Source organism: Epinephelus lanceolatus, chromosome 8 (assembly GCF_041903045.1).
Source record: "Epinephelus lanceolatus isolate andai-2023 chromosome 8, ASM4190304v1, whole genome shotgun sequence".
Classification (NCBI taxonomy): Eukaryota; Metazoa; Chordata; class Actinopteri; order Perciformes; family Serranidae; genus Epinephelus; species Epinephelus lanceolatus.
Window position 1 is genome coordinate 44,542,427 of NC_135741.1, and position 14,824 is coordinate 44,557,250.

Genomic DNA, 14,824 nt, shown 5'->3' on the forward strand with positions numbered 1-14,824 from the left:
GAGATGGACGAGCCCCAGAGCCCCTGGGCACCACCGACCAGGGCTCCCTCGGCTTGAGTGGAGTTGAGCTCACCGGTGCTCCCGCTCCACCCTCCGTGATGAAGCGCTGCAGCTCCGCAGGGCGAAGGCAGGAGGTGGAGAGTGCCGATGATTTGGGCTTGGCTCCCTGGCGGTGCCAGCGGGACTCGGCTAGTGCTGGTGTCAGAGTTCTGGTGGTTATGGAGCCAGTCCACGGCAGGGTGGTGGTGTTCGTGGCCATCATGCTCCGGTCACCAGCGCCGGATGCCGTCAGGTGAGCAATATGTTTTGCCTGGGTCGTGGCGACGGTGGTAAAATCCAGGAGGATCTTTTCCCTCTCCTTGAGGTCGGCCTGCAGTCCGGAGATGCTCTCCCTCAGTTTTGACAGGGTCGGGAGGCAGGACTCACACACCGCCAACATACCTGCGGCCTGTTGTTGTTGTTGTTTGTAAACACAGCTGTGGTCAAGCTAGCTAGAGACTGAAGAGAGAGAGCAGTGCTGGCGAGACAAAACTAAAAGTGAAGCTGGGTAATCAGAGAGAAGCATGTATCTGCAGTCTCATGGTGTGCAGACACACTATTGGAATCAGAGGAATAACACCTTCTTGTTAATTTTTCACCGTAGTTACGCTGATAAGCACAAATAAACACACCCACACCTCCAAACAACCGTGCAGGAAGGTGCTGCATTGCCAGCATTGTTTGAATGCAGTCATCAGGTTTCACTACTTCCAGTCCAGTCCTGCGCTCTGTCCTTGACTGGGGGAAACACAAGAAACCCGCCCATGAGCGCCCCCGTGCACAACAAAACAGACACCAAAACATCAAAATATAGGCAGAAGGAAGGGGGGCTGCAGACAGAGTCACCACCACACGAGTATAAGCCCATAGGTGATGATTTAGCAGGAAGTCTATATTTTATTTTTAGGAAAATCATACTGACTCCACCTTTAAACCATATATAGTCGATATCAGCTACTAATTCCTGTGGTCAATGAAGAGATAAAGTTTTTGCATTTGTGGTTCCACCTAGTGGCTTATCGCTTCCCTCTAACAGTTTTTGCCAACCACTAGCAAGTGAAAGAAGCAAGTGCAATAATTGTTTTCTGTTTCAGCTTCTTAATGCACGAAGGGCTGTGGCAGAGAAACTGCTGTCCAAGGAGGATTACATCTAAATGAAAGATGCGCCTGCCTGCTTGATGATCGAAATGACGTCACAATCTCGAGCGTCAAAATCAAAGAGAGGATCGACGATTTAATGCCGCCCCCATTTTACATCAGGAAGGTGTTCAAAGATGGAAAAAACACATGACAACGCAGCATATTGTAGCCGGCACCACCTGTTGTATTGAGTCTCAAACTTTTTGTCTGAAAATGTGTTGCAATAAAAACATTGTGTTGTTGAAAACTTGTTTAGGCCTACTACTATTTGTGACTTTTGAAAGAATAACAATGTTCTGTTTTAGAATATTCTTTGAGCAAGCAAAGACAGTGTGTACATTTTAAGGATACCTTAAAATGTTGTTATTAAATCATTACTAGTGAACAAAGTATCTACACTGTAATAAATAATTCTTTGGTCAAGTAGATTTTAATTAATGTATTAGGTAAAAAGTATTCAATATAATTGTATTTTTGATTTTGTGGCAATTATTTAATTAAAATTTAAATAAAAATGTTTGGAATAAAATCCACTCATTATAGTTAAATACAACATAAGCATTCTGTTTATTTGATTCCAAATATAGAGAATATTGAGTGAATTCAAGTTAATGTAATCAGGCAGTTTTCAATCGAAAAGCATTTCCTGTCAAAGTGCGCCTTTTTTTAAAAAAAAAAAGAAAAAATGCAGCAGGCTATCTTCTAGACAAGACATTTGAATCGAGGTGAATGCCCATCTACTTCCACATTGCTCACCTTGCAGAAAGTTTTGGCTGACTAAGGTAAGGAAACTTGTTGTTTTCACTGGGCTAGTAAGGACAATGCATGTATGGTGATATTACAATATAAAATGAGCTATCACAGAGAAAGAGACTCAACAGCAACATAAGGTTAACACAAGGCTATATGTTAATGTAGTAGTGTGAGGTTGTTGCGCTATTATATGAACACAGCATTATACATTTTGGAAGAATTCATATGGATCGAAGCCAGATCGAAGCACAAACTTTATTTTGAAGGATGCAGGTTAGCATTTCCGGTATCATGTTAGATGTCCCTTACGTGTTGTCAATATATCCTCAGTATGTTCTTATGAAATTGCATAAATAGGTACATTGGATTTAATGTTAGGGTTAGACACATGTCCATAAAGGGAAATATTGGAAGTATAACGAGCATTTTATGATTAACGGAACTGCACTTTCTGCACTTCCGCTAGCTTTACTTTCTTTGTGTTAACCGCCAAAGTACTTCCTGTTCAGCGTTGTCTTCCCGGGCACGCAACTTGCAAACGAGAAGGTAACGTACTTAAAACACACGTGAAGTCTGTATATTAATTGTTATTATTACATTTTAGAGCTGCAGTTCCTTTCCTTGTCATGCATAAATCTGTTCATTTAGTGTTAGTCTCCCGCCAGCAGCGAGACTAGTTAGCTTGTTAGCAAGGGGGGAGGAGGGTTAACATGGCGGCCACAACAAACCTTCACATGTTACAGCTAAACGTTACACTAAAGATGTTTCTGAGTCCATTCTCACTGAGGGCGAATATCTGCGCGGATTATTCTCGCGGAAAAATATTAAAGTTGATTTCATGGGTTCTTATGGAAGTTTGCACACCAGGACGGAACTTTCGTGCGGTGAAAAAAGTTTCCGCCCAGACTTTGACCCCCCGCGGAATTCGCCGGCGGAACTACACAGCTGGGCCAATGAAATTGTTTATAGTCGCACAGACCGGGAGAGTCTGAAATCCAGTCAGGCAGGACAGTATGGGAGAAAGGTTGATAATTTCACAGCACCCCATCCTTTTTGATAAAAGACAGGATGATTTTATGAACAATGAATTAAAGGACAACGTCTGGCAGTCCATTGTCCAGCTTGGTGGCTGCGGTGAGAGTGGTAAGTGCTAAAGAAAGTTGATGTTGACGCTTGTTAAACGTTAGCTTGCTAGCTCGCTGCCGCTGCTGCTGCTACTCCTACTCTCGTCCATGTTCATCCGCACCCGTTCACACAGCTCAGACTTGGAACACAACAACGCAAAATAACGCACCGCGTCCGTACCGCGCCTGTGTGTATGGTTTGAGCATGGAAGGGCACTGCGCAAATATTCCGCAAATCCGTCCTGTATTTCCGTATCGCGGCAGTGAGAATGAACCTTAAGCAGTTGGTTTTAAAGAGGACATGAAACACTGGTCAATATGAGTGTGGTTTGTTTGCATTTCACCTTGGGTAAGATATGGCTCTGAAATATAACATGAATTTCACCTAGGTTTGCTGGAAAACTAAAAAGTATTCCCCCCTTTCGCCACTAGGAAGCTGCCATCTTTTATCCAAGCAGCTGGTGACGTCAGCGGGTGTGTTGGGGTCTCCCGTCTGCTTGAGTTATCATTGGAAATGGTCAGTGGTGAGTGCAAAGAACAAGGAAAATAGGGCCATAAACCAGTTTGATCTTTAATCTATTCAGTGTACTGAGAGTTCCAGTAGTTCTGAGATTCAGTAAAATAGCTTAATTTAACTTTTACGAGTTTCACCCGCGGCTGCATCATCTGCGCTCATCTGCACTAGAGTGAAGGAACTCAGACAGCTGAAAGTATATTAAATTGATTGAAAACTTCCTGATTAATTACATAGGCCTATCTTAAACTTTAACAAAGACAGTGCGGAAGCATCGATAACCATGAAAAACATGTAAACTCTTATGATTTGAGTCTGGCTGGACCATGCTCAGCACTGCATCCAATGCCGAGAACAGATCCACTGCTTTCCTGACGCAAATTTAGCCAGAAAAAACATTCTCTCACTCTCTCTCTCTCTCTCTCTCTCTCATTAAAAAGTCGATTCACCAAACATAAACATATTATCATGAAACTTTCCTCCAATGTATGTAATATGACCCGGGATATGTGTTTGTTGGCTTTAGATGTTGCTGAGCGTCGTCTGGTCAGACTCGGTTTAAAAATCATAAGAGTTCACATGTTTTTCATGGTTATCAATGCTTCCACGCTTTCTTAGTTCAAGTTTAAGACATGTTATTAATCAGGAAGGGCTTCCGCTCAATTCGGCCTACTAATTATATAAGTTTTCAATCAATCTAATATGCCTGGCCAAAAAAAAAGTCACCACCAAAAAAAAGGTCATACACTCTAATATTTCGTTGGACCGCCTTTAGCTTTGATTACGGCACGCATTCGTTGTGGCATTGTTTCGATAAGGTTCTGCAATGTCACAAGATTTATTTCCATCCAGTGTTGCATTAATTTTTCACCAAGATCTTGCATTGATGATGGTAGAGTCTGACCGCTGCGCAAAGCCTTCTCTAGCACATCCCAAAGATTCTCAATGGGGTTAAGGTCTGGACTCTGTGGTGGCCAATCCATGTGTGAAAATGATGTCTCATGCTCCCTGAACCAGTCTTTCACAATTTGAGCCCGATGAATCCTGGCATTGTCATCTTGGAATATGCCCGTGCCATCAGGGAAGAAAAAATCCATTGATGGAATAACCTGGTCATTCAGTATATTCAGGTAGTCAGCTGACCTCATTTTTTGAGCACATACTGTTGCTGAACCTAGACCTGACCAACTGCAGCAACCCCAGATCATAACACTGCCCCCACAGGCTTGTACAGTAGGCACTAGGCATGATGGGTGCATCACTTCATCTGCCTCTCTTCTTACCCTGATGCGCCCATCACTCTGGAACAGGGTAAATCTGGACTCATCAGACCACATGACCTTCTTCCATTGCTCCAGAGTCCAATCTTTATGCTCCCTAGCAAATTGAAGCCTTTTTTTCCGGTTAGCCTCACTGATTAGTGGTTTTCTTAAGGCTACACAGCTGTTCAGTCCCAATCCCTTGAGTTCCCTTCGCATTGTGCGTGTGGAAATGCTCTTACTTTCACTATTAAACATAGACCTGAGTTCTACTGTTGTTTTTCTTCGATTTGATCTCACCAAACATTTAAGTGATCGCCGATCACGATCATTGAGGATTTTTTTCCGGCCACATTTCTTCCTCGAAGACGATCGGTCCCCACTATCCTTCCAGTTTTTAATAATGCGTTGGACAGTTCTTAACCCAATTTTAGTAGTTTCTGCAATCTCCTTAGATGTTTTCTCTGCTTGATGCATGCCAATGATTTGACCCTTCTCAAACAGACTAACATCTTTTCCACGACCACGGGATGTGTTTTTCGACATGGTTGTTTAGGAAATGAGAAGCAACTCATTGCACCAGTTGGGGTTAAATAACTTGTTGCCAGCTGAAAGATAATCGCCCATGCAGTAATTATCCAATAGGAGGCTCGTACCTATTTGCTTAGTTAAATCCAGGTGGCGACTTTTTTTTTTGGCCAGGCAGTGTAGTTTCAACGGTCTGAGTTCTTTCACTCTAGTGCAGATGAGCCATGGGTGAAACTCATTGTAAAAGTTAAATTAAGTTATTTTACTGAATCTCAGAACAGCTGAAACTCTAGGCCCGTTTCCACTGCAGGAACTTCGGGGTAATTTTACAGGGCCGGGGCCATTGGTGCGTGTCTCCACCGCAGGAACCACCCCCGAAGGACAGAGTTCCGGAACTTTTACGGGGGCTAAACAAGTCCCTGCCTCAGGGTAGGTACTCAGAACGGCCCCAAAAGACTCCTGGCTGGGGCTTGGGGATTACTTGGTGCTGATTGGATATACTCAAGGAGGGATGTGACGTCAACAGAAAGCAACAAAACAGCCAGCATTTTTAAAACTCAGCAGACGAGGATTAGCTCGTTCATACAGCTTTCGCCGCCATGTAAAAAAAACTCACTAAATGGCCCGTGAATATCTTAGTTACAACATGATTGAGCTAGCAAAGCAGTTTTGTGTTGATATGTGTGGTATTTATTCAGTTTTGGGAAATCACAATGTCTAGAAAGCATCAGCTGACAGGGATAGCTAAAAGCAACAACAAGCTAACATCAGGATATCATCTGGTAAAAGCCTCCCGTTATCGGATACGACATGAAACTACTCCAGTTAGCTCAATCATGTTGTAACTAAGACATCCGCTGGAAAAATATTTCTTTCACGGGCCATTTAGTGAGTTATTACAGACACCGCTATCGGCTAACAGCTAACGGCGTCCCTACGTCGCCCCGGACAAAATGGTCACGCAACAATTACGTCACATCCAGAGTCTGTAACTTTACAGGAACCTTCCTCATACTTTCCTCTCAGTGGAGACACAGCGGTTGAGAGGGCTGAACGTGCCCCCCAAATAGTACCAGGAACTTCTTCAGTGGAAACGGGCCTTCTCAGTACACTGAAAAGACTAATGATCAAACTGGTGTATGGTTTTACTTTAGTTGTTTTTGGCCTTTTTTCCTTGTTCTTTGCACTCATCGCAAACTTCTGATTTATCATTTCCAATGATAAATCATGCAGACGGAGACTCCAACAAATCCGCTGACGTCACCAGTTGCTTGGATAAAAGATGGCAGCACCCTGGCAAAGGGCAAAATACTTTTTAGTTTTCCAGCAAACCTAGGTGAAATTCATGTTATATTTCAGAGCCATATCTTACCCAAGGTGAAATGCAAACAAACCACACTCATATTGACCAGTGTTTCATGTCCTCTTTAATGTTGGGACTGATAAGTGTATATGCTGGTGCAAGACCATGAATAGTGAATAAGGACTCTAAATAAACTTAATATTGAAATATTGTTTTAATTTGTCATCCATCCGGACATCGACATGGCTGACACAGAGGCCCTTTATTAAAAATGTATTGTCCAGTGATGTGATATGCTTGTAACATATTTTTGACAGTTTTTTACTAAGACACTTACAATTTCATGTTGCAGGACACTGAGAACTTGGAACTTGAACAGCTCATCATGGCAATTACTGTGACCAGAGCTTCTACAAGCAACAAGGACATTGGAATTGTCATAGAGGGCGTGGAAGTCATCACAGGACTTGGAGATATTGCCAGGGCTTGTTCTGTCCTCCTTGGCTTGAACTACGCGCTGAATCTGGATTACCCCAGTCAGCTGAAGTATACCTTTGAGGTTTTCCAAAAACTTTTCATGGAACTGGATGACTCAAAGCTATCAAACAAAGTCCAGTCCCTCAAGAGCAAACTTCTGGCTTGAACTGGTTGCAGTGTACACTTTTGTGCTACACAATGCTTCTGCAGAGTTTGAAAATTGCACTTTTCAAAGTGCTATGTTTGCATGTTAGCACTGATTTGGATTTTATCCCAAGAATTAATTTGATATTTTATGTTCATGGACATATCACCATTGTGCAATATGAACTTTATTTTTGTTTTTATAAAATAGTTTAAAGTCAGCACTGTCATTTTCAAAGTTATGGTTTGAAATGAGACTAGTTGCAATGCACACTGTTTTGCTACACAATGTGTAGAAAGCCTAAGAGTGAATGGTTAATAAAAGTTATTTGGTAACATTCAATATCACAGTATTTTGTATTCTGTACTTTCTGGAACATAAACTAGTTACTGTATTTCTAAGAAAAAAAGAATATTTAGATTTAATTCATTGTATAGATTAAATTTAAATCAATTCATGTAAATGATTATTACTCAATTATTTATCATTGATATGTACAATTAAATTAATTTTTATTAGTACTATTTACACATTTAGAATTTTTATCTTTCTCATATCAACTCAATATTTTTGTTTAGGTTTTAATTAATTCCTTTTTGTTTTCTATTCAAATCTACTCATATTAAATGGATAATTATTAAGGGTCTCATTTAATTAATATTTACTCAATACCAAGCATAGTGAAATTTAATTAATAATATTGCTTGTAATCTGTTGCCTCATTTTAATTGAGTAGATTTGGTGTATTTTTTCTTACAGTGTATGGCCCATTAGCTAGTGTTGTACAGTAACTAAAATGTAGGATGAAATATTGTAGCACATATTTATGTTTTAGATTTCAAAAAGACTAGAAATCTGAAAGAGATTTTCCTCATCCTGTTGACGGTAAGAGATATTTTTACAGTCTTTACAGACAGTGTAAAATAAGCAATATGATGTAGCCTAAACATGAATATCTAATTTTTAATGGATGTTTTAATGTTTTCAGGATATCAAAAATCAAATATTCTGAAGATATCTATAATTTGGTCCATTTAGGCTATATGCAATATGTCAAAACAGGATCTTACAGTAATATGTTAAAAGATCTGACAAAATATCTTTTATGGATTAATGATTTCTCAAAACGGAATACTCCAAAGATGCAGGTAATATGTTAAAGGATCCGACAAAATATCTTTTATGGATTAATGATTTCTCAAAACGGGATACTCCAAAGATGCAGGTAATATGTTAAAAGATCCGAAAAAGTATCTAGTGGATACATTTTTATGATACTATATGCATATTTCACGAATGGGTAGGCTACTATAGCCTACAGATATTTCCTAAAATATGATCTGTCAAAGATGCATTTAATATGGTAAAAGATATGTAAAACGATCTTTAGGGGATATAGTTTTAGGATATCATAGGTATATTTCACGGATAAGTATCCGGATTTGGAATATTCCCGGGTCCAATCTTGTCCAAATACGGAAATATCCTAAAATAAGATCCGCCGAAGATCCAGTCTGGAATCATCAGGATATTGTCCGTATCTTTGACATATACAGACATATCACCACCTTGGATAGTACCGTATTTTAGAGCTTTTATTCCAGTGTTAATTTGGCGACAGTGAGAGAGTATGTTAAGATGAACTGGGAATGCAGGGATGCGCAAAAAAATTATCTAAGAAATCCTAAATTAAGATTAAGATATATAAATCTCCTATTCGACATCAGCTCTTACCACTGCCCAGCGGGTCACTTGTGAGGGGAATTCATTGGCTCCCTTCTTGCATGATTCCCTTCAGTGAATCATGCAGACGTTTCTCCTGGGGCCCCGAACTGTCACTTTGCAACTCCCAGACTTTCCAGCAGAATGAAACTGGCTGGCGCACTGTGGTGGGGGGAGCGGTTGAGCCTGTGACGTCCTGTGGGTGCCCCCAACGTCGGTTTCTGTACGCTGGCACAAGAACCACTGTGGCAAGTGGCTGGCAGCCTCTGGGTTTGATGAAACTTTGGTTGAAGAGGCAGGTCGAAAAGGGCACTTGTCTACTTTGTTATAATTACTCACTTATAATAATGGTGAAAACAATATCGTTGGCCATTCGATATTGTTATCACAGTTATTATTAACACGCATAAATATATTGAAAACACTGGAGATAAAAGAAAACTGGATAGCAAAACTTAAAAGTTTAAAATAACTTCGATCATGAGAGTATAGAAGCGTCATTAAAACGTAAATACAAGAGAGGCTTAGATACGAAAAAGAAGAAACAAAAAGGAAGAGAAGAAAAAAACAAGAAGAGAGAAGAGTCAAAAAAGAAAAAAGAGCAAAGAGTACAAAAAGAGAGAGCAAGAATACAAGAAAGAGAGCCCACCAGAGCGCACGTTTTTAACCGGCCAAAGTGGGCGGGTCTGATAAGGCAGTCTTTGTAGTTGTAAAGTAGGCTTGTTACTTTATTTTAAAAGAAACTTAATGCTTTTAATCATATACTTTGACATGTTACGCGCGATAGGCACATACTCTTCTCATTATGGTGAAAATCGAATCCAGTTAAATTGAATATGATTATTATGCCACGTGTATCAGCAAACTACACGTATAAACTGCTTCAAATACACACACTCTAGACTAACCTATAGTTGCAATCTGTAAAGAAAACAAAATGAGGAAGCACATATTCATGAAAACAGGTTGATTAATAAATCCAACTATATTTTAACTCCAAATATATAATATGGATAAAATGTAAAATTTCACTTCCAACAGACGTTTCAATTTTGTCACACACATTTGGTAAGAGAGGGGAGGGCGTGATTTCCCTGGGGCAATGCAAATGGACAGGATGTGGTTGAGAAAAGAAGCATTGTCTCACCACAACTAGTGGCTCGTTCATCAACACGTTTTGCCCCAAGGCTGGATACTTTAAGATGGCATCTAAATCTTCAGGGGTCCCAAGTGACTTTTTACCTCCTTTTGGCCTAAGGATGGCTGAAAGAAGCGTTTGTCCAGTCGGGGGTAATACAAGGGTGGAGTCCTAAACATTTGACCCCCGGTGGTCTCGTGGGTCTTGTTCATTGATAATACTGGTTCAAGGGAAGTCCAGAGAGGCTGTTCCTCTACAAACCTGTGATTGAGTTAATTTTCTTTTTTGGAACATGGCAATGAAGATACTGCTAGTCTTAAATTCAGGAAATGAAAATACTGTTTTTCTTAAGTATGTTAAGCCCCCCAAAAAGGCAATTCATTTGGAGGAAGAAGAAGGAAAAAGAAGAAGAAGGAGAAGAAGAAGAAGAAGAAGATGAAAAATTCTTTGCATTTCACCGCCAGAAGCTTGGGCCCTAATAATTCCTTCAATTTCAATAGGGTCCTCGCACCGAGGTCAGTGCTTGGGCCCTAATAATAAAAATTCCTTGCATTTCAGTAGGGTCCTGGCACCACTAGGTGCTCAGGCCCTAATAATTCCTCAGTTTCAATAGGGTCCTTGCACCGGTTGGTGCTCGTGCCCTAATAATAATAATAATAATAATAATACCTTTAGTTTCAATATGGCCTTTGCCCAGCCTGCGGTCGGTGCTGGGCCCCTAAAAATAATAATAATAAAAATTCCTTGCATTTCAATAGGGTCCTCACACCGCTAGGTGCTCTGACCCTAATTGAATGTGATTGAATTCAGTGATGAATGAGTCCTCACACCTCTGCGTGACTCGGGGTTGCTGGCATGACGCTGGCTGATGCGTCAGTTCATTTCTGTCAAAATCAGACAGTGCATTCAAGAGTATGTATGACTATTTCACACTTTGTACCACTTTCTCTTCCCACAAGAGGGAGTTGGAGAGGGCACTAATGATATGTCATGTTCCTATACATGAAATATAGACCACAGCATGTAAATGTCAGGTAAATATAACACTAAGTTTCTGAAAAGACGTATTTCCTGTCGCCGCTAGATGGCGCTGTAGTCTTCACTGAATATTGAGTTAAAGGTCTGTGAAGAGCAGAACAGTCATCAATCCTGGGAAGATTGGACCATATATGCTGGAGTTACAAACCACTTCCTTGTTTATGGTGACACATGGAAGTTAAACACCTTGCCACAGTCACACGGTTTGACAAAAACTCAAGCCTGTTAGAACTTTTCTTCTTCAAGGCAGTTGGGTGCTGGGTGCTCATGCTAACGTATTGCGGTAAGCATGTTGTGTCATTTCCAGTGTTTCTGTGATAGCATCTCTATGGTGCTGTAGTGAACTCTACCAGCTTGCTTTCTGTTTTTCCTCACTTCAGTTGCTTAACATCTAATTCAAATCTTAACCCATACTAGTTCCGTTTAAGCACTTATAGCTCTCCTCTTTTAACGATTTTCTTGCTAATCTGTTAGCTGTTGTTTGCTCGTTATTAGCCTTGATAGCTACAATAGCTTAACAGTTAGCGATGGCTTCTCCTTCTGCTCTTTCTTGCTCGGTGTGCCAGATGTTTAGTATGCCTCTGCCTCCTTTAGTGACAGTGGTAATTGTATCAAGTGTAGCTTTTTGCTGCATTGGAGGCGAGGCTCAGTGAATTGGAAGTATGGCTCCGCACCATGGAAAACCATTCAGTAGCTGCGGTGGTTAGCCAGTCCCCTGTAGCCAGTGAGGAGCTACATACAGTGGGTACTGGTTAAAAATGGACACCTCACTCTCAGGGAGTGGGATTCACGCATTGTGTGAAATGTAAGTCACAACTGTAGCCACTAGGTGGAAGCAGAGTACTCACATGCAGTTCAAAAGATTTTAGGGCAATTCCACGTTTGACCACAATGTGGCTGCAATGGAGAGTGGCGCTGTTTATACTGCAGGTAGTGTACTACTGTACTGTAGGAGCATGAGCGCAAATAACAACAACAAAAGACCAAAAACTACAAGGTAAGACCATAAACCTTGTTTCATCTGTACATATGTCTGTTGTGTTAGTGATCTGTGATAACAGGCATCACTTGTCATTTATGTAGGCTACAGTAATTTATCTGGAAATGGCTCCATTTTCTGGTTGAGAAAAGCCGTTCAAAGTCAGTCATACCTTTTTAATACATTAGCGACACACAGTAATTATTCGTCTAGGATGATGCTGTGTTGCATGAACCATTACACACAGGTGACCGATATGTTTGTCATTTTAAACGCATTTTCAACAGATAAGATTGTCATTAAACACAAGTTTTAGATTTTTTTTACAGTGGCGGCCGCTCTCCATCTTCAATCAATCAAAAAACGAAAAAATGGTTTGTTTTTTCATTATTCATTTAATAATTAAATTCAAAACTACAAAAAACGGTTTGTTTTTCTTATTTGTGATTTTATGCTCACATCAAAAATAGCAAATCGAAAAATGGGCCATGATTAAAATCTGATTTTGATTTTCATTTGATCCAACTTGCGTGAAAAAACCCCACCTACAACCTAACGTTACAGCAGCCTACAAGCATGCTGTGTCAATAAATCAGCTTAGACACTGTTAGGAATGTAGTATTTAGCCGAATAACATCATGCTACAGCAGTAATAACGTCAGCTTTAGTCAAATGGCTCTAGCTTTCCTGGTAAATGTCATAAACTCTGGACACATTTTCCCTGTATGTTAACATGATAATGGCCGCGTTTCCCACATCGCTCTTAGCTTAAGAAGATGTTTCACTACCCCCTTCGGCTGCAGGAATCTAAACCGTCGTATCAGGGCATCATTGCCGAGTGCCCCCCCCCCCCCCCCCCCCCCCGACCTATTTATATCTAGGCTACAGCTTACTACAGATCTATTCCACGTAGCCTATCTACAGCAGGCTATACCTGCTATACAGTACTTACTAGCCTGCCTACTAAGCAACCATGGAAACCAGACGCTTTTACGGAGGGACAGAAACACCAAAGCCTCCAAGACTCTCTTCCAAAGCCATCAAGACTCTCTTTCCACACAACGGAAACTCACCTCCTGCAGCTGTGGGGCAAAAACGGGTACGTTTTTAAATTAAATAAATGTTATTATTAGGAGAATCAGAAGTTACTTTGTGCTATCTATTAATGCAATATATTAAAATAGGGGTGGCCAACCAGTCAGAGACCAAGAGCCACACAAATTACTGTGGTACTACAAAGAGCCACATCATACACGTGTGCTTACAAACGCACTCCCTCTCTCACAAAAACACTAAATGACATAAAATCAAAATCCATACATTTCCAATTTTCAAAGCCAGATTTATTTATCTCACACACAAATGAATAACCATGAATAGAGATACACACAAACACAGTCTCTCACTCTCATACTGTCTTTCTCCGTCCCCCCTCCACACCCACAGTCTCTCCCTCTCCCACTCTCTCCACACACATCCACACAGTCTCTCCCACTCTCATACTCTCTCCAGATTAGTGTTGTCATGGTACCAAAATTGGGACCCATGGTACAATACCAGTGAAAGTATCATGGTTCTGAGTAGTATCATGATACCACAGCAAAGATGAGGCAGATGTGCCTTTTGTCATTTATAAAAAGATAAATCACTTTTCTATAATACATCACTGATATTTCAATGGAATAAATTACTTATTGACTTATTCATACTTCAAAAACAGCATCAATAAGTGATTAACATAGGGGGGATCAAAATAAAATAAATAAATAAAATAAAAATCAACCAGCCACCCTCCTCCCCTGACAAGTAAAGAGCAGTCCCTTCATAAGTAAAGAACAGTCCCTTCATAAGTAAAGAACAGTCCCTAAAGTGCGGTGAGGTTTGTGGGCCGTTACCTGCCACAAAGAGAGAAATGTGAATGGCTTGTTTCTCCTCTGACACGCCACATACCTGTGTGCTGCCACGGCTCGGCTGTTCAGGTATTTCTGGGCAGTCATGACGCCAATTTATTCACCTGGAGCCGGGCTTCTCGGTCACCGGTAAGCCGTTATCTTGCGCCGCGGAGCACTATGGCTGTTATTGGCCAGCGCGTGGACACTCACCCTCCTTTGACTGGACTTTGAACTTATCCCACAGTAGTGGCACCATGTCATGTACCGTGGTGTTTAAGTAGCAGCCTACTGCGGTCTACCGTTGGTACCAGTATACTTTGCAACACTACTCCACACACATCCACACACAGTCTCTCCCTCTCTCATACTCTCTCCACACACGCACACGCACACACAAAGACACGCATTTCTTCCCTGACATTTTTTGTTGTTGCAATATCGCCACCGCGCTGTCGTCCTGCATTCCTCCCGAACTCCACACCCTCTCACCTGCCTGTGTGCACTCCTCTCTCTCTCTCACTCGCTCCACTTAAGCCTGTTACATTTCTTAAAGGGCCATATGCACTCATAACAATAAATTGATTTTTTTATGACAGAAGAGCCGCATGCCAATGGTTTTAATTAATGGATCGAAGAGCCGCACACTGATAGGCAAAGAGCCGCATGCGGCTCGCGAGCCGCAGGTTGGCCACCTCTGTATTAAAACATCTATTCATACATTATCTACAGGCTCTAATTTCTTTGTAATGTTTCTGTGTTACAGATGACTGCAG